Below are 25823 nucleotides of genomic sequence, written 5' to 3'. Positions count from 1 at the left end.
GAACCCTAACCCTAGGCGTAACCCTAACCCTAACCCTAGGCAGGGCAGCCAATCAGCCTAGGGTTAGGGCAGGTGCCAAGGAGAAAGGCCTCGAGGAGGCCAGCTTGTGGCAGTTTTGCGATGCCCCTGGGATGCCCTTTGCAGCTGCAGTGTGCCCGGAGCTCTGGGCCTTTTAGTTTGCGGAACCCTAACCCTAGGCGTAACCCTAACCCTAACCCTAGGCAGGGCAGCCAATCAGCCTAGGGTTAGGGCAGGTGCCAAGGAGAAAGGCCTCGAGGAGGCCAGCTTGTGGCAGTTTTGCGATGCCCCTGGGATGCCCTTTGCAGCTGCAGTGTGCCCGGAGCTCTGGGCCTTTTAGTTTGCGGAACCCTAACCCTAGGCGTAACCCTAACCCTAACCCTAGGCAGGGCAGCCAATCAGCCTAGGGTTAGGGCAGGGGCCAAGGAGAAAGGCCTCGAGGAGGCCAGCTTGTGGCAGTTTTGCGATGCCCCTGGGATGCCCTTTGCAGCTGCAGTGTGCCCGGAGCTGTGGGCCTTTTAGTTTGCGGAACCCTAACCCTAGGCGTAACCCTAACCCTAACCCTAGGCAGGGCAGCCAATCAGCCTAGGGTTAGGGCAGGTGCCAAGGAGAAAGGCCTCGAGGAGGCCAGCTTGTGGCAGTTTTGCGATGCCCCTGGGATGCCCTTTGCAGCTGCAGTGTGCCCGGAGCTCTGGGCCTTTTAGTTTGCGGAACCCTAACCCTAGGCGTAACCCTAACCCTAACCCTAGGCAGGGCAGCCAATCAGCCTAGGGTTAGGGCAGGTGCCAAGGAGAAAGGCCTCGAGGAGGCCAGCTTGTGGCAGTTTTGCGATGCCCCTGGGATGCCCTTTGCAGCTGCAGTGTGCCCGGAGCTGTGGGCCTTTTAGTTTGCGGAACCCTAACCCTAGGCGTAACCCTAACCCTAACCCTAGGCAGGGCAGCCAATCAGCCTAGGGTTAGGGCAGGTGCCAAGGAGAAAGGCCTCGAGGAGGCCAGCTTGTGGCAGTTTTGCGATGCCCCTGGGATGCCCTTTGCAGCTGCAGTGTGCCCGGAGCTGTGGGCCTTTTAGTTTGCGGAACCCTAACCCTAGGCGTAACCCTAACCCTAACCCTAGGCAGGGCAGCCAATCAGCCTAGGGTTAGGGCAGGTGCCAAGGAGAAAGGCCTCGAGGAGGCCAGCTTGTGGCAGTTTTGTGATGCCCCTGGGATGCCCTTTGCAGCTGCAGTGTGCCCGGAGCTGTGGGCCTTTTAGTTTGCGGAACCCTAACCCTAGGCGTAACCCTAACCCTAACCCTAGGCAGGGCAGCCAATCAGCCTAGGGTTAGGGCAGGTGCCAAGGAGAAAGGCCTCGAGGAGGCCAGCTTGTGGCAGTTTTGCGATGCCCCTGGGATGCCCTTTGCAGCTGCAGTGTGCCCGGAGCTGTGGGCCTTTTAGTTTGCGGAACCCTAACCCTAGGTGTAACCCTAACCCTAACCCTAGGCAGGGCAGCCAATCAGCCTAGGGTTAGGGCAGGTGCCAAGGAGAAAGGCCTCGAGGAGGCCAGCTTGTGGCAGTTTTGCGATGCCCCTGGGATGCCCTTTGCAGCTGCAGTGTGCCCGGAGCTGTGGGCCTTTTAGTTTGCGGAACCCTAACCCTAGGTGTAACCCTAACCCTAACCCTAGGCAGGGCAGCCAATCAGCCTAGGGTTAGGGCAGGTGCCAAGGAGAAAGGCCTCGAGGAGGCCAGCTTGTGGCAGTTTTGCGATGCCCCTGGGATGCCCTTTGCAGCTGCAGTGTGCCCGGAGCTGTGGGCCTTTTAGTTTGCGGAACCCTAACCCTAGGCGTAACCCTAACCCTAACCCTAGGCAGGGCAGCCAATCAGCCTAGGGTTAGGGCAGGTGCCAAGGAGAAAGGCCTCGAGGAGGCCAGCTTGTGGCAGTTTTGCGATGCCCCTGGGATGCCCTTTGCAGCTGCAGTGTGCCCGGAGCTGTGGGCCTTTTAGTTTGCGGAACCCTAACCCTAGGCGTAGCCCTAACCCTAGGCAGGGCAGCCAATCAGCCTAGGGTTAGGGCAGGTGCCAAGGAGAAAGGCCTCGAGGAGGCCAGCTTGTGGCAGTTTTGCGATGCCCCTGGGATGCCCTTTGCAGCTGCAGTGTGCCCGGAGCTGTGGGCCTTTTAGTTTGCGGAACCCTAACCCTAGGCGTAACCCTAACCCTAACCCTAACCCTAGGCAGGGCAGCCAATCAGCCTAGGGTTAGGGCAGGTGCCAAGGAGAAAGGCCTCGAGGAGGCCAGCTTGTGGCAGTTTTGCGATGCCCCTGGGATGCCCTTTGCAGCTGCAGTGTGCCCGGAGCTGTGGGCCTTTTAGTTTGCGGAACCCTAACCCTAGGCGTAACCCTAACCCTAGGCAGGGCAGCCAATCAGCCTAGGGTTAGGGCAGGTGCCAAGGAGAAAGGCCTCGAGGAGGCCAGCTTGTGGCAGTTTTGCGATGCCCCTGGGATGCCCTTTGCAGCTGCAGTGTGCCCGGAGCTGTGGGCCTTTTAGTTTGCGGAACCCTAACCCTAGGCGTAACCCTAACCCTAACCCTAACCCTAGGCAGGGCAGCCAATCAGCCTAGGGTTAGGGCAGGTGCCAAGGAGAAAGGCCTCGAGGAGGCCAGCTTGTGGCAGTTTTGCGATGCCCCTGGGATGCCCTTTGCAGCTGCAGTGTGCCCGGAGCTGTGGGCCTTTTAGTTTGTGGAACCCTAACCCTAGGCGTAACCCTAACCCTAACCCTAGGCAGGGCAGCCAATCAGCCTAGGGTTAGGGCAGGTGCCAAGGAGAAAGGCCTCGAGGAGGCCAGCTTGTGGCAGTTTTGCGATGCCCCTGGGATGCCCTTTGCAGCTGCAGTGTGCCCGGAGCTGTGGGCCTTTTAGTTTGTGGAACCCTAACCCTAGGTGTAACCCTAACCCTAACCCTAGGCAGGGCAGCCAATCAGCCTAGGGTTAGGGCAGGTGCCAAGGAGAAAGGCCTCGAGGAGGCCAGCTTGTGGCAGTTTTGCGATGCCCCTGGGATGCCCTTTGCAGCTGCAGTGTGCCCGGAGCTGTGGGCCTTTTAGTTTGCGGAACCCTAACCCTAGGCGTAACCCTAACCCTAACCCTAGGCAGGGCAGCCAATCAGCCTAGGGTTAGGGCAGGTGCCAAGGAGAAAGGCCTCGAGGAGGCCAGCTTGTGGCAGTTTTGCGATGCCCCTGGGATGCCCTTTGCAGCTGCAGTGTGCCCGGAGCTGTGGGCCTTTTAGTTTGCGGAACCCTAACCCTAGGCGTAACCCTAACCCTAACCCTAGGCAGGGCAGCCAATCAGCCTAGGGTTAGGGCAGGTGCCAAGGAGAAAGGCCTCGAGGAGGCCAGCTTGTGGCAGTTTTGCGATGCCCCTGGGATGCCCTTTGCAGCTGCAGTGTGCCCGGAGCTGTGGGCCTTTTAGTTTGCGGAACCCTAACCCTAGGCGTAACCCTAACCCTAACCCTAACCCTAGGCAGGGCAGCCAATCAGCCTAGGGTTAGGGCAGGTGCCAAGGAGAAAGGCCTCGAGGAGGCCAGCTTGTGGCAGTTTTGCGATGCCCCTGGGATGCCCTTTGCAGCTGCAGTGTGCCCGGAGCTGTGGGCCTTTTAGTTTGCGGAACCCTAACCCTAGGCGTAACCCTAACCCTAACCCTAGGCAGGGCAGCCAATCAGCCTAGGGTTAGGGCAGGTGCCAAGGAGAAAGGCCTCGAGGAGGCCAGCTTGTGGCAGTTTTGCGATGCCCCTGGGATGCCCTTTGCAGCTGCAGTGTGCCCGGAGCTCTGGGCTTTTTAGTTTGCGGAACCCTAACCCTAGGCGTAACCCTAACCCTAACCCTAGGCAGGGCAGCCAATCAGCCTAGGGTTAGGGAAGGTGCCAAGGAGAAAGGCCTCGAGGAGGCCAGCTTGTGGCAGTTTCGCGATGCCCCTGGGATGCCCTTTGCAGCTGCAGTGTGCCCGGAGCTGTGGGCCTTTTAGTTTGCGGAACCCTAACCCTAGGCGTAACCCTAACCCTAACCCTAACCCTAGGCAGGGCAGCCAATCAGCCTAGGGTTAGGGCAGGTGCCAAGGAGAAAGGCCTCGAGGAGGCCAGCTTGTGGCAGTTTTGCGATGCCCCTGGGATGCCCTTTGCAGCTGCAGTGTGCCCGGAGCTGTGGGCCTTTTAGTTTGCGGAACCCTAACCCTAGGCGTAACCCTAACCCTAACCCTAACCCTAGGCAGGGCAGCCAATCAGCCTAGGGTTAGGGCAGGTGCCAAGGAGAAAGGCCTCGAGGAGGCCAGCTTGTGGCAGTTTTGCGATGCCCCTGGGATGCCCTTTGCAGCTGCAGTGTGCCCGGAGCTGTGGGCCTTTTAGTTTGCGGAACCCTAACCCTAGGCGTAACCCTAACCCTAACCCTAACCCTAGGCAGGGCAGCCAATCAGCCTAGGGTTAGGGCAGGTGCCAAGGAGAAAGGCCTCGAGGAGGCCAGCTTGTGGCAGTTTTGCGATGCCCCTGGGATGCCCTTTGCAGCTGCAGTGTGCCCGGAGCTGTGGGCCTTTTAGTTTGCGGAACCCTAACCCTAGGCGTAACCCTAACCCTAACCCTAGGCAGGGCAGCCAATCAGCCTAGGGTTAGGGCAGGTGCCAAGGAGAAAGGCCTCGAGGAGGCCAGCTTGTGGCAGTTTTGCGATGCCCCTGGGATGCCCTTTGCAGCTGCAGTGTGCCCGGAGCTGTGGGCCTTTTAGTTTGCGGAACCCTAACCCTAGGCGTAACCCTAACCCTAACCCTAGGCAGGGCAGCCAATCAGCCTAGGGTTAGGGCAGGTGCCAAGGAGAAAGGCCTCGAGGAGGCCAGCTTGTGGCAGTTTTGCGATGCCCCTGGGATGCCCTTTGCAGCTGCAGTGTGCCCGGAGCTGTGGGCCTTTTAGTTTGCGGAACCCTAACCCTAGGCGTAACCCTAACCCTAACCCTAGGCAGGGCAGCCAATCAGCCTAGGGTTAGGGCAGGTGCCAAGGAGAAAGGCCTCGAGGAGGCCAGCTTGTGGCAGTTTTGCGATGCCCCTGGGATGCCCTTTGCAGCTGCAGTGTGCCCGGAGCTGTGGGCCTTTTAGTTTGCGGAACCCTAACCCTAGGCGTAACCCTAACCCTAACCCTAGGCAGGGCAGCCAATCAGCCTAGGGTTAGGGCAGGTGCCAAGGAGAAAGCCTCGAGGAGGCCAGCTTGTGGCAGTTTTGCGATGCCCCTGGGATGCCCTTTGCAGCTGCAGTGTGCCCGGAGCTCTGGGCCTTTTAGTTTGCGGAACCCTAACCCTAGGCGTAACCCTAACCCTAACCCTAGGCAGGGCAGCCAATCAGCCTAGGGTTAGGGCAGGTGCCAAGGAGAAAGGCCTCGAGGAGGCCAGCTTGTGGCAGTTTTGCGATGCCCCTGGGATGCCCTTTGCAAGCTGCAGTGTGCCCGGAGCTGTGGGCCTTTTAGTTTGCGGAACCCTAACCCTAGGCGTAACCCTAACCCTAACCCTAGGCAGGGCAGCCAATCAGCCTAGGGTTAGGGGCAGGTGCCAAGGAGAAAGGCCTCGAGGAGGCCAGCTTGTGGCAGTTTTGCGATGCCCCTGGGATGCCCTTTGCAGCTGCAGTGTGCCCGGAGCTGTGGGCCTTTTAGTTTGCGGAACCCTAACCCTAGGCGTAACCCTAACCCTAACCCTAGGCAGGGCAGCCAATCAGCCTAGGGTTAGGGCAGGTGCCAAGGAGAAAGGCCTCGAGGAGGCCAGCTTGTGGCAGTTTTGTGATGCCCCTGGGATGCCCTTTGCAGCTGCAGTGTGCCCGGAGCTGTGGGCCTTTTAGTTTGCGGAACCCTAACCCTAGGCGTAACCCTAACCCTAACCCTAGGCAGGGCAGCCAATCAGCCTAGGGTTAGGGCAGGTGCCAAGGAGAAAGGCCTCGAGGAGGCCAGCTTGTGGCAGTTTTGCGATGCCCCTGGGATGCCCTTTGCAGCTGCAGTGTGCCCGGAGCTGTGGGCCTTTTAGTTTGCGGAACCCTAACCCTAGGTGTAACCCTAACCCTAACCCTAGGCAGGGCAGCCAATCAGCCTAGGGTTAGGGCAGGTGCCAAGGAGAAAGGCCTCGAGGAGGCCAGCTTGTGGCAGTTTTGCGATGCCCCTGGGATGCCCTTTGCAGCTGCAGTGTGCCCGGAGCTGTGGGCCTTTTAGTTTGCGGAACCCTAACCCTAGGCGTAACCCTAACCCTAACCCTTTTAGTTTGCGGAACCCTAACCCTAGGCGTAACCCTAACCCTAACCCTAGGCAGGGCAGCCAATCAGCCTAGGGTTAGGGCAGGTGCCAAGGAGAAAGGCCTCGAGGAGGCCAGCTTGTGGCAGTTTTGCGATGCCCCTGGGATGCCCTTTGCAGCTGCAGTGTGCCCGGAGCTCTGGGCCTTTTAGTTTGCGGAACCCTAACCCTAGGCGTAACCCTAACCCCTAACCCTAGGCAGGGCAGCCAATCAGCCTAGGGTTAGGGCAGGTGCCAAGGAGAAAGGCCTCGAGGAGGCCAGCTTGTGGCAGTTTTGCGATGCCCCTGGGATGCCCTTTGCAGCTGCAGTGTGCCTGGAGCTCTGGGCCTTTTAGTTTGCGGAACCCTAACCCTAGGCGTAACCCTAACCCTAACCCTAACCCTAGGCAGGGCAGCCAATCAGCCTAGGGTTAGGGCAGGTGCCAAGGAGAAAGGCCTCGAGGAGGCCAGCTTGTGGCAGTTTTGCGATGCCCCTGGGATGCCCTTTGCAGCTGCAGTGTGCCCGGAGCTCTGGGCCTTTTAGTTTGCGGAACCCTAACCCTAGGCGTAACCCTAACCCTAACCCTAGGCAGGGCAGCCAATCAGCCTAGGGTTAGGGCAGGTGCCAAGGAGAAAGGCCTCGAGGAGGCCAGCTTGTGGCTGTTTTGCGATGCCCCTGGGATGCCCTTTGCAGCTGCAGTGTGCCCGGAGCTCTGGGCCTTATAGTTTGCGGAACCCTAACCCTAGGCCGTAACCCTAACCCTAACCCTAGGCAGGGCAGCCAATCAGCCTAGGGTTAGGGCAGGTGCCAAGGAGAAAGGCCTCGAGGAGGCCAGCTTGTGGCAGTTTTGCGATGCCCCTGGGATGCCCTTTGCAGCTGCAGTGTGCCTGGAGCTCTGGGCCTTTAGTTTGCGGAACCCTAACCCTAGGCGTAACCCTAACCCTAACCCTAGGCAGGGCAGCCAATCAGCCTAGGGTTAGGGCAGGTGCCAAGGAGAAAGGCCTCGAGGAGGCCAGCTTGTGGCAGTTTTGCGATGCCCCTGGGATGCCCTTTGCAGCTGCAGTGTGCCCGGAGCTCTGGGCCTTTTAGTTTGCGGAACCCTAACCCTAGGCTAACCCTAACCCTACCCTAACCCTAGGCAGGGCAGCCAATCAGCCTAGGGTTAGGGCAGGTGCCAAGGAGAAAGGCCTCGAGGAGGCCAGCTTGTGGCAGTTTTGCGATGCCCCTGGGATGCCCTTTGCAGCTGCAGTGTGACCGGAGCTCTGGGCCTTTTAGTTTGCGGAACCCTAACCCTAGGCGTAACCCTAACCCTAACCCTAACCCTAGGCAGGGCAGCCAATCAGCCTAGGGTTAGGGCAGGTGCCAAGGAGAAAGGCCTCGAGGAGGCCAGCTTGTGGCAGTTTTGCGATGCCCCTGGGATGCCCTTTGCAGCTGCAGTGTGCCCGGAGCTCTGGGCCTTTTAGTTTGCGGAACCCTAACCCTAGGCCTAACCCTAACCCTAACCCTAGGCAGGGCAGCCAATCAGCCTAGGGTTAGGGCAGGGGCCAAGGAGAAAGGCCTCGAGGAGGCCAGCTTGTGGCAGTTTTGCGATGCCCCTGGGATGCCCTTTGCAGCTGCAGTGTGACCGGAGCTCTGGGCCTTTTAGTTTGCGGAACCCTAACCCTAGGCGTAACCCTAACCCTAACCCTAGGCAGGGCAGCCAATCAGCCTAGGGTTAGGGCAGGTGCCAAGGAGAAAGGCCTCGAGGAGGCCAGCTTGTGGCAGTTTTGCGATGCCCCTGGGATGCCCTTTGCAGCTGCAGTGTGCCCGGAGCTCTGGGCCTTTTAGTTTGCGGAACCCTAACCCTAGGCCTAACCCTAACCCCTAACCCTAGGCAGGGCAGCCAATCAGCCTAGGGTTAGGGCAGGTGCCAAGGAGAAAGGCCTCGAGGAGGCCAGCTTGTGGCAGTTTTGCGATGCCCCTGGGATGCCCTTTGCAGCTGCAGTGTGCCCGGAGCTCTGGGCCTTTTAGTTTGCGGAACCCTAACCCTAGGCGTAACCCTAACCCTAACCCTAACCCTAGGCAGGGCAGCCAATCAGCCTAGGGTTAGGGCAGGTGCCAAGGAGAAAGGCCTCGAGGAGGCCAGCTTGTGGCAGTTTTGCGATGCCCCTGGGATGCCCTTTGCAGCTGCAGTGTGACCGGAGCTCTGGGCCTTTTAGTTTGCGGAACCCTAACCCTAGGCGTAACCTAACCCTAACCCTAACCCTAGGCAGGGCAGCCAATCAGCCTAGGGTTAGGGCAGGTGCCAAGGAGAAAGGCCTCGAGGAGGCCAGCTTGTGGCAGTTTTGCGATGCCCCTGGGATGCCCTTTGCAGCTGCAGTGTGCCCGGAGCTCTGGGCCTTTTAGTTTGCGGAACCCTAACCCTAGGCCTAACCCTACCTAACCCTAACCCTAGGCAGGGCAGCCAATCAGCCTAGGGTTAGGGCAGGTGCCAAGGAGAAAGGCCTCGAGGAGGCCAGCTTGTGGCAGTTTTGCGATGCCCCTGGGATGCCCTTTGCAGCTGCAGTGTGACCGGAGCTCTGGGCCTTTTAGTTTGCGGAACCCTAACCCTAGGCGTAACCCTAACCCTAACCCTAGGCAGGGCAGCCAATCAGCCTAGGGTTAGGGCAGGTGCCAAGGAGAAAGGCCTCGAGGAGGCCAGCTTGTGGCAGTTTTGCGATGCCCCTGGGATGCCCTTTGCAGCTGCAGTGTGCCCGGAGCTCTGGGCCTTTTAGTTTGCGGAACCCTAACCCTAGGCCTAACCCTAACCCTAACCCTAGGCAGGGCAGCCAATCAGCCTAGGGTTAGGGCAGGTGCCAAGGAGAAAGGCCTCGAGGAGGCCAGCTTGTGGCAGTTTTGCGATGCCCCTGGGATGCCCTTTGCAGCTGCAGTGTGCCCTGGAGCTCTGGGCCTTTTAGTTTGCGGAACCCTAACCCTAGGCGTAACCCTAACCCTAACCCTAACCCTAGGCAGGGCAGCCAATCAGCCTAGGGTTAGGGCAGGTGCCAAGGAGAAAGGCCTCGAGGAGGCCAGCTTGTGGCAGTTTTGCGATGCCCCTGGGATGCCCTTTGCAGCTGCAGTGTGCCCGGAGCTCTGGGCCTTTTAGTTTGCGGAACCCTAACCCTAGGCGTAACCCTAACCCTAACCCTAGGCAGGGCAGCCAATCAGCCTAGGGTTAGGGCAGGTGCCAAGGAGAAAGGCCTCGAGGAGGCCAGCTTGTGGCAGTTTTGCGATGCCCCTGGGATGCCCTTTGCAGCTGCAGTGTGCCCGGAGCTCTGGGCCTTATAGTTTGCGGAACCCTAACCCTAGGCGTAACCCTAACCCTAACCCTAGGCAGGGCAGCCAATCAGCCTAGGGTTAGGGCAGGTGCCAAGGAGAAAGGCCTCGAGGAGGCCAGCTTGTGGCAGTTTTGCGATGCCCCTGGGATGCCCTTTGCAGCTGCAGTGTGCCTGGAGCTCTGGGCCTTTAGTTTGCGGAACCCTAACCCTAGGCGTAACCCTAACCCTAACCCTAGGCAGGGCAGCCAATCAGCCTAGGGTTAGGGCAGGTGCCAAGGAGAAAGGCCTCGAGGAGGCCAGCTTGTGGCAGTTTTGCGATGCCCCTGGGATGCCCTTTGCAGCTGCAGTGTGCCCGGAGCTCTGGGCCTTTTAGTTTGCGGAACCCTAACCCCTAGGCCTAACCCTAACCCTAACCCTAACCCTAGGCAGGGCAGCCAATCAGCCTAGGGTTAGGGCAGGTGCCAAGGAGAAAGGCCTCGAGGAGGCCAGCTTGTGGCAGTTTTGCGATGCCCCTGGGATGCCCTTTGCAGCTGCAGTGTGACCGGAGCTCTGGGCCTTTTAGTTTGCGGAACCCTAACCCTAGCGTAACCCTAACCCTAACCCTAACCCTAGGCAGGGCAGCCAATCAGCCTAGGGTTAGGGCAGGTGCCAAGGAGAAAGGCCTCGAGGAGGCCAGCTTGTGGCAGTTTTGCGATGCCCCTGGGATGCCCTTTGCAGCTGCAGTGTGCCCGGAGCTCTGGGCCTTTTAGTTTGCGGAACCCTAACCCTAGGCCTAACCCTAACCCTAACCCTAGGCAGGGCAGCCAATCAGCCTAGGGTTAGGGCAGGGGCCAAGGAGAAAGGCCTCGAGGAGGCCAGCTTGTGGCAGTTTTGCGATGCCCCTGGGATGCCCTTTGCAGCTGCAGTGTGACCGGAGCTCTGGGCCTTTTAGTTTGCGGAACCCTAACCCTAGGCCTAACCCTAACCCTAACCCTAGGCAGGGCAGCCAATCAGCCTAGGGTTAGGGCAGGTGCCAAGGAGAAAGGCCTCGAGGAGGCCAGCTTGTGGCAGTTTTGCGATGCCCCTGGGATGCCCTTTGCAGCTGCAGTGTGCCCGGAGCTCTGGGCCTTTTAGTTTGCGGAACCCTAACCCTAGGCCTAACCCTAACCCTAACCCTAGGCAGGGCAGCCAATCAGCCTAGGGTTAGGGCAGGTGCCAAGGAGAAAGGCCTCGAGGAGGCCAGCTTGTGGCAGTTTTGCGATGCCCCTGGGATGCCCTTTGCAGCTGCAGTGTGCCCGGAGCTCTGGGCCTTTTAGTTTGCGGAACCCTAACCCTAGGCGTAACCCTAACCCTAACCCTAACCCTAGGCAGGGCAGCCAATCAGCCTAGGGTTAGGGCAGGTGCCAAGGAGAAAGGCCTCGAGGAGGCCAGCTTGTGGCAGTTTTGCGATGCCCCTGGGATGCCCTTTGCAGCTGCAGTGTGCCCGGAGCTCTGGGCCTTTTAGTTTGCGGAACCCTAACCCTAGGCGTAACCCTAACCCTAACCCTAGGCAGGGCAGCCAATCAGCCTAGGGTTAGGGGAGGTGCCAAGGAGAAAGGCCTCGAGGAGGCCAGCTTGTGGCAGTTTTGCGATGCCCCTGGGATGCCCTTTGCAGCTGCAGTGTGCCCGGAGCTCTGGGCCTTATAGTTTGCGGAACCCTAACCCTAGGCGTAACCCTAACCCTAACCCTAGGCAGGGCAGCCAATCAGCCTAGGGTTAGGGCAGGTGCCAAGGAGAAAGGCCTCGAGGAGGCCAGCTTGTGGCAGTTTTGCGATGCCCCTGGGATGCCCTTTGCAGCTGCAGTGTGCCTGGAGCTCTGGGCCTTTTAGTTTGCGGAACCCTAACCCTAGGCGTAACCCTAACCCTAACCCTAGGCAGGGCAGCCAATCAGCCTAGGGTTAGGGCAGGTGCCAAGGAGAAAGGCCTCGAGGAGGCCAGCTTGTGGCAGTTTTGCGATGCCCCTGGGATGCCCTTTGCAGCTGCAGTGTGCCCGGAGCTCTGGGCCTTTTAGTTTGCGGAACCCTAACCCTAGGCGTAACCCTAACCCTAACCCTAACCCTAGGCAGGGCAGCCAATCAGCCTAGGGTTAGGGCAGGTGCCAAGGAGAAAGGCCTCGAGGAGGCCAGCTTGTGGCAGTTTTGCGATGCCCCTGGGATGCCCTTTGCAGCTGCAGTGTGCCCGGAGCTCTGGGCCTTTTAGTTTGCGGAACCCTAACCCTAGGCCTAACCCTAAACCTAACCCTAACCCTAGGCAGGGCAGCCAATCAGCCTAGGGTTAGGGCAGGTGCCAAGGAGAAAGGCCTCGAGGAGGCCAGCTTGTGGCAGTTTTGCGATGCCCCTGGGATGCCCTTTGCAGCTGCAGTGTGCCCGGAGCTCTGGGCCTTTTAGTTTGCGGAACCCTAACCCTAGGCCTAACCCTAAACCTAACCCTAACCCTAGGCAGGGCAGCCAATCAGCCTAGGGTTAGGGCAGGTGCCAAGGAGAAAGGCCTCGAGGAGGCCAGCTTGTGGCAGTTTTGCGATGCCCCTGGGATGCCCTTTGCAGCTGCAGTGTGCCTGGAGCTCTGGGCCTTTTAGTTTGCGGAACCCTAACCCTAGGCGTAACCCTAACCCTAACCCTAGGCAGGGCAGCCAATCAGCCTAGGGTTAGGGCAGGTGCCAAGGAGAAAGGCCTCGAGGAGGCCAGCTTGTGGCAGTTTTGCGATGCCCCTGGGATGCCCTTTGCAGCTGCAGTGTGCCCGGAGCTCTGGGCCTTTTAGTTTGCGGAACCCTAACCCTAGGCGTAACCCTAACCCTAACCCTAGGCAGGGCAGCCAATCAGCCTAGGGTTAGGGCAGGTGCCAAGGAGAAAGGCCTCGAGGAGGCCAGCTTGTGGCAGTTTTGCGATGCCCCTGGGATGCCCTTTGCAGCTGCAGTGTGCCCGGAGCTCTGGGCCTTTTAGTTTGCGGAACCCTAACCCTAGGCCTAACCCTAACCCTAACCCTAGGCAGGGCAGCCAATCAGCCTAGGGTTAGGGCAGGTGCCAAGGAGAAAGGCCTCGAGGAGGCCAGCTTGTGGCAGTTTTGCGATGCCCCTGGGATGCCCTTTGCAGCTGCAGTGTGCCTGGAGCTCTGGGCCTTTTAGTTTGCGGAACCCTAACCCTAGGCGTAACCCTAACCCTAACCCTAACCCTAGGCAGGGCAGCCAATCAGCCTAGGGTTAGGGCAGGTGCCAAGGAGAAAGGCCTCGAGGAGGCCAGCTTGTGGCAGTTTTGCGATGCCCCTGGGATGCCCTTTGCAGCTGCAGTGTGCCCGGAGCTCTGGGCCTTTTAGTTTGCGGAACCCTAACCCTAGGCGTAACCCTAACCCTAACCCTAGGCAGGGCAGCCAATCAGCCTAGGGTTAGGGGAGGTGCCAAGGAGAAAGGCCTCGAGGAGGCCAGCTTGTGGCTGTTTTGCGATGCCCCTGGGATGCCCTTTGCAGCTGCAGTGTGCCCGGAGCTCTGGGCCTTATAGTTTGCGGAACCCTAACCCTAGGCGTAACCCTAACCCTAACCCTAGGCAGGGCAGCCAATCAGCCTAGGGTTAGGGCAGGTGCCAAGGAGAAAGGCCTCGAGGAGGCCAGCTTGTGGCAGTTTTGCGATGCCCCTGGGATGCCCTTTGCAGCTGCAGTGTGCCTGGAGCTCTGGGCCTTTAGTTTGCGGAACCCTAACCCTAGGCGTAACCCTAACCCTAACCCTAGGCAGGGCAGCCAATCAGCCTAGGGTTAGGGCAGGTGCCAAGGAGAAAGGCCTCGAGGAGGCCAGCTTGTGGCAGTTTTGCGATGCCCCTGGGATGCCCTTTGCAGCTGCAGTGTGCCCGGAGCTCTGGGCCTTTTAGTTTGCGGAACCCTAACCCTAGGCCTAACCCTAACCCTAACCCTAACCCTAGGCAGGGCAGCCAATCAGCCTAGGGTTAGGGCAGGTGCCAAGGAGAAAGGCCTCGAGGAGGCCAGCTTGTGGCAGTTTTGCGATGCCCCTGGGATGCCCTTTGCAGCTGCAGTGTGACCGGAGCTCTGGGCCTTTTAGTTTGCGGAACCCTAACCCTAGGCGTAACCCTAACCCTAACCCTAACCCTAGGCAGGGCAGCCAATCAGCCTAGGGTTAGGGCAGGTGCCAAGGAGAAAGGCCTCGAGGAGGCCAGCTTGTGGCAGTTTTGCGATGCCCCTGGGATGCCCTTTGCAGCTGCAGTGTGCCCGGAGCTCTGGGCCTTTTAGTTTGCGGAACCCTAACCCTAGGCCTAACCCTAACCCTAACCCTAGGCAGGGCAGCCAATCAGCCTAGGGTTAGGGCAGGGGCCAAGGAGAAAGGCCTCGAGGAGGCCAGCTTGTGGCAGTTTTGCGATGCCCCTGGGATGCCCTTTGCAGCTGCAGTGTGACCGGAGCTCTGGGCCTTTTAGTTTGCGGAACCCTAACCCTAGGCCTAACCCTAACCCTAACCCTAGGCAGGGCAGCCAATCAGCCTAGGGTTAGGGCAGGTGCCAAGGAGAAAGGCCTCGAGGAGGCCAGCTTGTGGCAGTTTTGCGATGCCCCTGGGATGCCCTTTGCAGCTGCAGTGTGCCCGGAGCTCTGGGCCTTTTAGTTTGCGGAACCCTAACCCTAGGCCTAACCCTAACCCTAACCCTAGGCAGGGCAGCCAATCAGCCTAGGGTTAGGGCAGGTGCCAAGGAGAAAGGCCTCGAGGAGGCCAGCTTGTGGCAGTTTTGCGATGCCCCTGGGATGCCCTTTGCAGCTGCAGTGTGCCCGGAGCTCTGGGCCTTTTAGTTTGCGGAACCCTAACCCTAGGCGTAACCCTAACCCTAACCCTAACCCTAGGCAGGGCAGCCAATCAGCCTAGGGTTAGGGCAGGTGCCAAGGAGAAAGGCCTCGAGGAGGCCAGCTTGTGGCAGTTTTGCGATGCCCCTGGGATGCCCTTTGCAGCTGCAGTGTGCCCGGAGCTCTGGGCCTTTTAGTTTGCGGAACCCTAACCCTAGGCGTAACCCTAACCCTAACCCTAGGCAGGGCAGCCAATCAGCCTAGGGTTAGGGGAGGTGCCAAGGAGAAAGGCCTCGAGGAGGCCAGCTTGTGGCAGTTTTGCGATGCCCCTGGGATGCCCTTTGCAGCTGCAGTGTGCCCGGAGCTCTGGGCCTTATAGTTTGCGGAACCCTAACCCTAGGCGTAACCCTAACCCTAACCCTAGGCAGGGCAGCCAATCAGCCTAGGGTTAGGGCAGGTGCCAAGGAGAAAGGCCTCGAGGAGGCCAGCTTGTGGCAGTTTTGCGATGCCCCTGGGATGCCCTTTGCAGCTGCAGTGTGCCTGGAGCTCTGGGCCTTTTAGTTTGCGGAACCCTAACCCTAGGCGTAACCCTAACCCTAACCCTAGGCAGGGCAGCCAATCAGCCTAGGGTTAGGGCAGGTGCCAAGGAGAAAGGCCTCGAGGAGGCCAGCTTGTGGCAGTTTTGCGATGCCCCTGGGATGCCCTTTGCAGCTGCAGTGTGCCCGGAGCTCTGGGCCTTTTAGTTTGCGGAACCCTAACCCTAGGCGTAACCCTAACCCTAACCCTAACCCTAGGCAGGGCAGCCAATCAGCCTAGGGTTAGGGCAGGTGCCAAGGAGAAAGGCCTCGAGGAGGCCAGCTTGTGGCAGTTTTGCGATGCCCCTGGGATGCCCTTTGCAGCTGCAGTGTGCCCGGAGCTCTGGGCCTTTTAGTTTGCGGAACCCTAACCCTAGGCCTAACCCTAAACCTAACCCTAACCCTAGGCAGGGCAGCCAATCAGCCTAGGGTTAGGGCAGGTGCCAAGGAGAAAGGCCTCGAGGAGGCCAGCTTGTGGCAGTTTTGCGATGCCCCTGGGATGCCCTTTGCAGCTGCAGTGTGCCCGGAGCTCTGGGCCTTTTAGTTTGCGGAACCCTAACCCTAGGCCTAACCCTAAACCTAACCCTAACCCTAGGCAGGGCAGCCAATCAGCCTAGGGTTAGGGCAGGTGCCAAGGAGAAAGGCCTCGAGGAGGCCAGCTTGTGGCAGTTTTGCGATGCCCCTGGGATGCCCTTTGCAGCTGCAGTGTGCCTGGAGCTCTGGGCCTTTTAGTTTGCGGAACCCTAACCCTAGGCGTAACCCTAACCCTAACCCTAGGCAGGGCAGCCAATCAGCCTAGGGTTAGGGCAGGTGCCAAGGAGAAAGGCCTCGAGGAGGCCAGCTTGTGGCAGTTTTGCGATGCCCCTGGGATGCCCTTTGCAGCTGCAGTGTGCCCGGAGCTCTGGGCCTTTTAGTTTGCGGAACCCTAACCCTAGGCGTAACCCTAACCCTAACCCTAGGCAGGGCAGCCAATCAGCCTAGGGTTAGGGGAGGTGCCAAGGAGAAAGGCCTCGAGGAGGCCAGCTTGTGGCAGTTTTGCGATGCCCCTGGGATGCCCTTTGCAGCTGCAGTGTGCCCGGAGCTCTGGGCCTTTTAGTTTGCAGAACCCTAACCCTAGGCGTAACCCTAACCCTAACCCTAGGCAGGGCAGCCAATCAGCCTAGGGTTAGGGCAGGTGCCAAGGAGAAAGGCCTCGAGGAGGCCAGCTTGTGGCAGTTTTGCGATGCCCCTGGGATGCCCTTTGCAGCTGCAGTGTGCCCGGAGCTCTGGGCCTTTTAGTTTGCGGAACCCTAACCCTAGGCCTAACCCTAAACCTAACCCTAACCCTAGGCAGGGCAGCCAATCAGCCTAGGGTTAGGGCAGGTGCCAAGGAGAAAGGCCTCGAGGAGGCCAGCTTGTGGCAGTTTTGCGATGCCCCTGGGATGCCCTTTGCAGCTGCAGTGTGACCGGAGCTCTGGGCCTTTTAGTTTGCGGAACCCTAACCCTAGGCGTAACCCTAACCCTAACCCTAACCCTAGGCAGGGCAGCCAGTCAGCCTAGGGTTAGGGCAGGTGCCAAGGAGAAAGGCCTCGAGGAGGCCAGCTTGTGGCAGTTTTGCGATGCCCCTGGGATGCCCTTTGCAGCTGCAGTGTGCCCGGAGCTCTGGGCCTTTTAGTTTGCGGAACCCTAACCCTAGGCCTAACCCTAACCCTAACCCTAGGCAGGGCAGCCAATCAGCCTAGGGTTAGGGCAGGGGCCAAGGAGAAAGGCCTCGAGGAGGCCAGCTTGTGGCAGTTTTGCGATGCCCCTGGGATGCCCTTTGCAGCTGCAGTGTGACCGGAGCTCTGGGCCTTTTAGTTTGCGGAACCCTAACCCTAGGCGTAACCCTAACCCTAACCCTAGGCAGGGCAGCCAATCAGCCTAGGGTTAGGGCAGGTGCCAAGGAGAAAGGCCTCGAGGAGGCCAGCTTGTGGCAGTTTTGCGATGCCCCTGGGATGCCCTTTGCAGCTGCAGTGTGCCCGGAGCTCTGGGCCTTTTAGTTTGCGGAACCCTAACCCTAGGCCTAACCCTAACCCTAACCCTAGGCAGGGCAGCCAATCAGCCTAGGGTTAGGGCAGGTGCCAAGGAGAAAGGCCTCGAGGAGGCCAGCTTGTGGCAGTTTTGCGATGCCCCTGGGATGCCCTTTGCAGCTGCAGTGTGCCCGGAGCTCTGGGCCTTTTAGTTTGCGGAACCCTAACCCTAGGCGTAACCCTAACCCTAACCCTAACCCTAGGCAGGGCAGCCAATCAGCCTAGGGTTAGGGCAGGTGCCAAGGAGAAAGGCCTCGAGGAGGCCAGCTTGTGGCAGTTTTGCGATGCCCCTGGGATGCCCTTTGCAGCTGCAGTGTGCCCGGAGCTCTGGGCCTTTTAGTTTGCGGAACCCTAACCCTAGGCGTAACCCTAACCCTAACCCTAGGCAGGGCAGCCAATCAGCCTAGGGTTAGGGGAGGTGCCAAGGAGAAAGGCCTCGAGGAGGCCAGCTTGTGGCAGTTTTGCGATGCCCCTGGGATGCCCTTTGCAGCTGCAGTGTGCCCGGAGCTCTGGGCCTTATAGTTTGCGGAACCCTAACCCTAGGCGTAACCCTAACCCTAACCCTAGGCAGGGCAGCCAATCAGCCTAGGGTTAGGGCAGGTGCCAAGGAGAAAGGCCTCGAGGAGGCCAGCTTGTGGCAGTTTTGCGATGCCCCTGGGATGCCCTTTGCAGCTGCAGTGTGCCTGGAGCTCTGGGCCTTTTAGTTTGCGGAACCCTAACCCTAGGCGTAACCCTAACCCTAACCCTAGGCAGGGCAGCCAATCAGCCTAGGGTTAGGGCAGGTGCCAAGGAGAAAGGCCTCGAGGAGGCCAGCTTGTGGCAGTTTTGCGATGCCCCTGGGATGCCCTTTGCAGCTGCAGTGTGCCCGGAGCTCTGGGCCTTTTAGTTTGCGGAACCCTAACCCTAGGCGTAACCCTAACCCTAACCCTAACCCTAGGCAGGGCAGCCAATCAGCCTAGGGTTAGGGCAGGTGCCAAGGAGAAAGGCCTCGAGGAGGCCAGCTTGTGGCAGTTTTGCGATGCCCCTGGGATGCCCTTTGCAGCTGCAGTGTGCCCGGAGCTCTGGGCCTTTTAGTTTGCGGAACCCTAACCCTAGGCCTAACCCTAAACCTAACCCTAACCCTAGGCAGGGCAGCCAATCAGCCTAGGGTTAGGGCAGGTGCCAAGGAGAAAGGCCGCGAGGAGGCCAGCTTGTGGCAGTTTTGCGATGCCCCTGGGATGCCCTTTGCAGCTGCAGTGTGCCTGGAGCTCTGGGCCTTTTAGTTTGCGGAACCCTAACCCTAGGCGTAACCCTAACCCTAACCCTAGGCAGGGCAGCCAATCAGCCTAGGGTTAGGGCAGGTGCCAAGGAGAAAGGCCTCGAGGAGGCCAGCTTGTGGCAGTTTTGCGATGCCCCTGGGATGCCCTTTGCAGCTGCAGTGTGCCCGGAGCTCTGGGCCTTTTAGTTTGCGGAACCCTAACCCTAGGCGTAACCCTAACCCTAACCCTAACCCTAGGCAGGGCAGCCAATCAGCCTAGGGTTAGGGCAGGTGCCAAGGAGAAAGGCCTCGAGGAGGCCAGCTTGTGGCAGTTTTGCGATGCCCCTGGGATGCCCTTTGCAGCTGCAGTGTGCCCGGAGCTCTGGGCCTTTTAGTTTGCGGAACCCTAACCCTAGGCCTAACCCTAAACCTAACCCTAACCCTAGGCAGGGCAGCCAATCAGCCTAGGGTTAGGGCAGGTGCCAAGGAGAAAGGCCTCGAGGAGGCCAGCTTGTGGCAGTTTTGCGATGCCCCTGGGATGCCCTTTGCAGCTGCAGTGTGCCTGGAGCTCTGGGCCTTTTAGTTTGCGGAACCCTAACCCTAGGCGTAACCCTAACCCTAACCCTAGGCAGGGCAGCCAATCAGCCTAGGGTTAGGGCAGGTGCCAAGGAGAAAGGCCTCGAGGAGGCCAGCTTGTGGCAGTTTTGCGATGCCCCTGGGATGCCCTTTGCAGCTGCAGTGTGCCCGGAGCTCTGGGCCTTTTAGTTTGCGGAACCCTAACCCTAGGCGTAACCCTAACCCTAACCCTAGGCAGGGCAGCCAATCAGCCTAGGGTTAGGGGAGGTGCCAAGGAGAAAGGCCTCGAGGAGGCCAGCTTGTGGCAGTTTTGCGATGCCCCTGGGATGCCCTTTGCAGCTGCAGTGTGCCCGGAGCTCTGGGCCTTTTAGTTTGCAGAACCCTAACCCTAGGCGTAACCCTAACCCTAACCCTAGGCAGGGCAGCCAATCAGCCTAGGGTTAGGGCAGGTGCCAAGGAGAAAGGCCTCGAGGAGGCCAGCTTGTGGCAGTTTTGCGATGCCCCTGGGATGCCCTTTGCAGCTGCAGTGTGCCCGGAGCTCTGGGCCTTTTAGTTTGCGGAACCCTAACCCTAGGCCTAACCCTAAACCTAACCCTAACCCTAGGCAGGGCAGCCAATCAGCCTAGGGTTAGGGCAGGTGCCAAGGAGAAAGGCCTCGAGGAGGCCAGCTTGTGGCAGTTTTGCGATGCCCCTGGGATGCCCTTTGCAGCTGCAGTGTGCCCGGAGCTCTGGGCCTTTTAGTTTGCGGAACCCTAACCCTAGGCCTAACCCTAACCCTAACCCTAGGCAGGGCAGCCAATCAGCCTAGGGTTAGGGCAGGTGCCAAGGAGAAAGGCCTCGAGGAGGCCAGCTTGTGGCAGTTTTGCGATGCCCCTGGGATGCCCTTTGCAGCTGCAGTGTGCCCGGAGCTCTGGGCCTTTTAGTTTGCGGAACCCTAACCCTAGGCCTAACCCTAACCCTAACCCTAGGCAGGGCAGCCAATCAGCCTAGGGTTAGGGCAGGTGCCAAGGAGAAAGGCATCGAGGAGGCCAGCTTGTGGCAGTTTTGCGATGCCCCTGGGATGCCCTTTGCAGCTGCAGTGTGCCCGGAGCTCTGGGCCTTTTAGTTTGCGGAACCCTAACCCTAGGCGTAACCCTAACCCTAACCCTAGGCAGGGCAGCCAATCAGCCTAGGGTTAGGGCAGGTGCCAAGGAGAAAGGCCTCGAGGAGGCCAGCTTGTGGCAGTTTTGCGATGCCCCTGGGATGCCCTTTGCAGCTGCAGTGTGCCCGGAGCTCTGGGCCTTTTAGTTTGCGGAACCCTAACCCTAGGCCTAACCCTAACCCTAACCCTAGGCAGGGCAGCCAATCAGCCTAGGGTTAGGGCAGGTGCCAAGGAGAAAGGCCTCGAGGAGGCCAGCTTGTGGCAGTTTTGCGATGCCCCTGGGATGCCCTTTGCAGCTGCAGTGTGCCCGGAGCTCTGGGCCTTTTAGTTTGCGGAACCCTAACCCTAGGCGTAACCCTAACCCTAACCCTAGGCAGGGCAGCCAATCAGCCTAGGGTTAGGGCAGGTGCCAAGGAGAAAGGCCTCGAGGAGGCCAGCTTGTGGCAGTTTTGCGATGCCCCTGGGATGCCCTTTGCAGCTGCAGTGTGCCCAGAGCTCTGGGCCTTTTAGTTTGCGGAACCCTAACCCTAGGCGTAACCCTAACCCTAACCCTAGGCAGGGCAGCCAATCAGCCTAGGGTTAGGGCAGGTGCCAAGGAGAAAGGCCTCGAGGAGGCCAGCTTGTGGCAGTTTTGCGATGCCCCTGGGATGCCCTTTGCAGCTGCAGTGTGCCCGGAGCTCTGGGCCTTTTAGTTTGCGGAACCCTAACCCTAGGCCTAACCCTAACCCTAACCCTAACCCTAGGCAGGGCAGCCAATCAGCCTAGGGTTAGGGCAGGTGCCAAGGAGAAAGGCCTCGAGGAGGCCAGCTTGTGGCAGTTTTGCGATGCCCCTGGGATGCCCTTTGCAGCTGCAGTGTGCCTGGAGCTCTGGGCCTTTTAGTTTGCGGAACCCTAACCCTAGGCGTAACCCTAACCCTAACCCTAGGCAGGGCAGCCAATCAGCCTAGGGTTAGGGCAGGTGCCAAGGAGAAAGGCCTCGAGGAGGCCAGCTTGTGGCAGTTTTGCGATGCCCCTGGGATGCCCTTTGCAGCTGCAGTGTGCCCGGAGCTCTGGGCCTTTTAGTTTGCGGAACCCTAACCCTAGGCGTAACCCTAACCCTAACCCTAGGCAGGGCAGCCAATCAGCCTAGGGTTAGGGCAGGTGCCAAGGAGAAAGGCCTCGAGGAGGCCAGCTTGTGGCAGTTTTGCGATGCGCCTGGGATGCCCTTTGCAGCTGCAGTGTGCCTGGAGCTCTGGGCCTTTTAGTTTGCGGAACCCTAACCCTAGGCGTAACCCTAACCCTAACCCTAGGCAGGGCAGCCAATCAGCCTAGGGTTAGGGCAGGTGCCAAGGAGAAAGGCCTCGAGGAGGCCAGCTTGTGGCAGTTTTGCGATGCCCCTGGGATGCCCTTTGCAGCTGCAGTGTGCCCGGAGCTCTGGGCCTTTTAGTTTGCGGAACCCTAACCCTAGGCGTAACCCTAACCCTAACCCTAGGCAGGGCAGCCAATCAGCCTAGGGTTAGGGCAGGTGCCAAGGAGAAAGGCCTCGAGGAGGCCAGCTTGTGGCAGTTTTGCGATGCCCCTGGGATGCCCTTTGCAGCTGCAGTGTGCCCGGAGCTCTGGGCCTTTTAGTTTGCGGAACCCTAACCCTAGGCCTAACCCTAAACCTAACCCTAACCCTAGGCAGGGCAGCCAATCAGCCTAGGGTTAGGGCAGGTGCCAAGGAGAAAGGCCTCGAGGAGGCCAGCTTGTGGCAGTTTTGCGATGCCCCTGGGATGCCCTTTGCAGCTGCAGTGTGCCTGGAGCTCTGGGCCTTTTAGTTTGCGGAACCCTAACCCTAGGCGTAACCCTAACCCTAACCCTAGGCAGGGCAGCCAATCAGCCTAGGGTTAGGGCAGGTGCCAAGGAGAAAGGCCTCGAGGAGGCCAGCTTGTGGCAGTTTTGCGATGCCCCTGGGATGCCCTTTGCAGCTGCAGTGTGCCCGGAGCTCTGGGCCTTTTAGTTTGCGGAACCCTAACCCTAGGCGTAACCCTAACCCTAACCCTAGGCAGGGCAGCCAATCAGCCTAGGGTTAGGGGAGGTGCCAAGGAGAAAGGCCTCGAGGAGGCCAGCTTGTGGCAGTTTTGCGATGCCCCTGGGATGCCCTTTGCAGCTGCAGTGTGCCCGGAGCTCTGGGCCTTTTAGTTTGCAGAACCCTAACCCTAGGCGTAACCCTAACCCTAACCCTAGGCAGGGCAGCCAATCAGCCTAGGGTTAGGGCAGGTGCCAAGGAGAAAGGCCTCGAGGAGGCCAGCTTGTGGCAGTTTTGCGATGCCCCTGGGATGCCCTTTGCAGCTGCAGTGTGCCCGGAGCTCTGGGCCTTTTAGTTTGCGGAACCCTAACCCTAGGCCTAACCCTAAACCTAACCCTAACCCTAGGCAGGGCAGCCAATCAGCCTAGGGTTAGGGCAGGTGCCAAGGAGAAAGGCCTCGAGGAGGCCAGCTTGTGGCAGTTTTGCGATGCCCCTGGGATGCCCTTTGCAGCTGCAGTGTGACCGGAGCTCTGGGCCTTTTAGTTTGCGGAACCCTAACCCTAGGCCTAACCCTAACCCTAACCCTAACCCTAGGCAGGGCAGCCAATCAGCCTAGGGTTAGGGCAGGTGCCAAGGAGAAAGGCCTCGAGGAGGCCAGCTTGTGGCAGTTTTGCGATGCCCCTGGGATGCCCTTTGCAGCTGCAGTGTGCCCGGAGCTCTGGGCCTTTTAGTTTGCGGAACCCTAACCCTAGGCGTAACCCTAACCCTAACCCTAGGCAGGGCAGCCAATCAGCCTAGGGTTAGGGCAGGTGCCAAGGAGAAAGGCCTCGAGGAGGCCAGCTTGTGGCAGTTTTGCGATGCCCCTGGGATGCCCTTTGCAGCTGCAGTGTGCCCGGAGCTCTGGGCCTTTTAGTTTGCGGAACCCTAACCCTAGGCCTAACCCTAACCCTAACCCTAGGCAGGGCAGCCAATCAGCCTAGGGTTAGGGCAGGTGCCAAGGAGAAAGGCATCGAGGAGGCCAGCTTGTGGCAGTTTTGCGATGCCCCTGGGATGCCCTTTGCAGCTGCAGTGTGCCCGGAGCTCTGGGCCTTTTAGTTTGCGGAACCCTAACCCTAGGCGTAACCCTAACCCTAACCCTAGGCAGGGCAGCCAATCAGCCTAGGGTTAGGGCAGGTGCCAAGGAGAAAGGCCTCGAGGAGGCCAGCTTGTGGCAGTTTTGCGATGCCCCTGGGATGCCCTTTGCAGCTGCAGTGTGCCCGGAGCTCTGGGCCTTTTAGTTTGCAGAACCCTAACCCTAGGCCTAACCCTAACCCTAACCCTAGGCAGGGCAGCCAATCAGCCTAGGGTTAGGGCAGGTGCCAAGGAGAAAGGCCTCGAGGAGGCCAGCTTGTGGCAGTTTTGCGATGCCCCTGGGATGCCCTTTGCAGCTGCAGTGTGCCCGGAGCTCTGGGCCTTTTAGTTTGCGGAACCCTAACCCTAGGCCTAACCCTAAACCTAACCCTAACCCTAGGCAGGGCAGCCAATCAGCCTAGGGTTAGGGCAGGTGCCAAGGAGAAAGGCCTCGAGGAGGCCAGCTTGTGGCAGTTTTGCGATGCCCCTGGGATGCCCTTTGCAGCTGCAGTGTGCCCGGAGCTCTGGGCCTTTTAGTTTGCGGAACCCTAACCCTAGGCGTAACCCTAACCCTAACCCTAGGCAGGGCAGCCAATCAGCCTAGGGTTAGGGCAGGTGCCAAGGAGAAAGGCCTCGAGGAGGCCAGCTTGTGGCAGTTTTGCGATGCCCCTGGGATGCCCTTTGCAGCTGCAGTGTGCCCGGAGCTCTGGGCCTTTTAGTTTGCGGAACCCTAACCCTAGGCCTAACCCTAACCCTAACCCTAGGCAGGGCAGCCAATCAGCCTAGGGTTAGGGCAGGTGCCAAGGAGAAAGGCCTCGAGGAGGCCAGCTTGTGGCAGTTTTGCGATGCCCCTGGGATGCCCTTTGCAGCTGCAGTGTGCCCGGAGCTCTGGGCCTTTTAGTTTGCAGAACCCTAACCCTAGGCCTAACCCTAACCCTAGGCAGGGCAGCCAATCAGCCTAGGGTTAGGGCAGGTGCCAAGGAGAAAGGCCTCGAGGAGGCCAGCTTGTGGCAGTTTTGCGATGCCCCTGGGATGCCCTTTGCAGCTGCAGTGTGCCCGGAGCTCTGGGCCTTTTAGTTTGCGGAACCCTAACCCTAGGCGTAACCCTAACCCTAACCCTAACCCTAGGCAGGGCAGCCAATCAGCCTAGGGTTAGGGCAGGTGCCAAGGAGAAAGGCCTCGAGGAGGCCAGCTTGTGGCAGTTTTGCGATGCCCCTGGGATGCCCTTTGCAGCTGCAGTGTGCCCGGAGCTCTGGGCCTTTTAGTTTGCGGAACCCTAACCCTAGGCCTAACCCTAACCCTAACCCTAGGCAGGGCAGCCAATCAGCCTACGGTTAGGGCAGGGGCCAAGGAGAAAGCCCTCGAGGAGGCCAGCTTGTGGCAGTTTTGCGATGCCCCTGGGATGCCCTTTGCAGCTGCAGTGTGACCGGAGCTCTGGGCCTTTTAGTTTGCGGAACCCTAACCCTAGGCGTAACCCTAACCCTAACCCTAGGCAGGGCAGCCAATCAGCCTAGGGTTAGGGCAGGTGCCAAGGAGAAAGGCCTCGAGGAGGCCAGCTTGTGGCAGTTTTGCGATGCCCCTGGGATGCCCTTTGCAGCTGCAGTGTGCCCAGAGCTCTGGGCCTTTTAGTTTGCGGAACCCTAACCCTAGGCCTAACCCTAACCCTAACCCTAACCCTAGGCAGGGCAGCCAATCAGCCTAGGGTTAGGGCAGGTGCCAAGGAGAAAGGCCTCGAGGAGGCCAGCTTGTGGCAGTTTTGCGATGCCCCTGGGATGCCCTTTGCAGCTGCAGTGTGCCTGGAGCTCTGGGCCTTTTAGTTTGCGGAACCCTAACCCTAGGCGTAACCCTAACCCTAACCCTAGGCAGGGCAGCCAATCAGCCTAGGGTTAGGGCAGGTGCCAAGGAGAAAGGCCTCGAGGAGGCCAGCTTGTGGCAGTTTTGCGATGCCCCTGGGATGCCCTTTGCAGCTGCAGTGTGCCCGGAGCTCTGGGCCTTTTAGTTTGCGGAACCCTAACCCTAGGCCTAACCCTAACCCTAACCCTAGGCAGGGCAGCCAATCAGCCTAGGGTTAGGGCAGGTGCCAAGGAGAAAGGCCTCGAGGAGGCCAGCTTGTGGCAGTTTTGCGATGCCCCTGGGATGCCCTTTGCAGCTGCAGTGTGCCCGGAGCTCTGGGCCTTTTAGTTTGCGGAACCCTAACCCTAGGCGTAACCCTAACCCTAACCCTAGGCAGGGCAGCCAATCAGCCTAGGGTTAGGGCAGGTGCCAAGGAGAAAGGCCTCGAGGAGGCCAGCTTGTGGCAGTTTTGCGATGCCCCAATAAGGTTGGTACAATTTCCTGAACCTGTTTGCCACGCTTCAGACGTGTCAAATACGGGGTTTGAAGCCAAATACGACTCTCCAGTTTGCAATGTCAGACCTTACAGGTTTACATGGCTACATTATTTTCTGCTAATTAATCCTGCTCCTGTTTCTCCCGTGATGTGCAGCCACTGTCAGTGCACCTCATCTCTTTGCAAGTTCCATCTAACTCAGCACTAAGAGCACCGAAATAGCAGCTTGAAAATAAACCAGCATCAATTTGGTTCTAAGATCTGGCAAGCTTGACAGTGACCCAGGTAACTTCCCTCCTGCCCCTTATGACATTCTGATACTACCTCTGGCTCCTGCAATTCATTTGCCTCCTACTTGGAAGCATTTACTGAGAAATAACCTTGATCTTGACTTCTCACCATTCCCCAGGCAAATTATTATGTTTTCTTACTGTTCCTTCACCCCATAGTATTTAACAATTTTGGTTTCTTGCC

Source organism: Fringilla coelebs (assembly GCF_963513975.1).
Source record: "Fringilla coelebs genome assembly, chromosome: 17".
NCBI lineage: Eukaryota > Metazoa > Chordata > Aves > Passeriformes > Fringillidae > Fringilla > Fringilla coelebs.
This window is presented reverse-complemented; position numbering follows the sequence as displayed.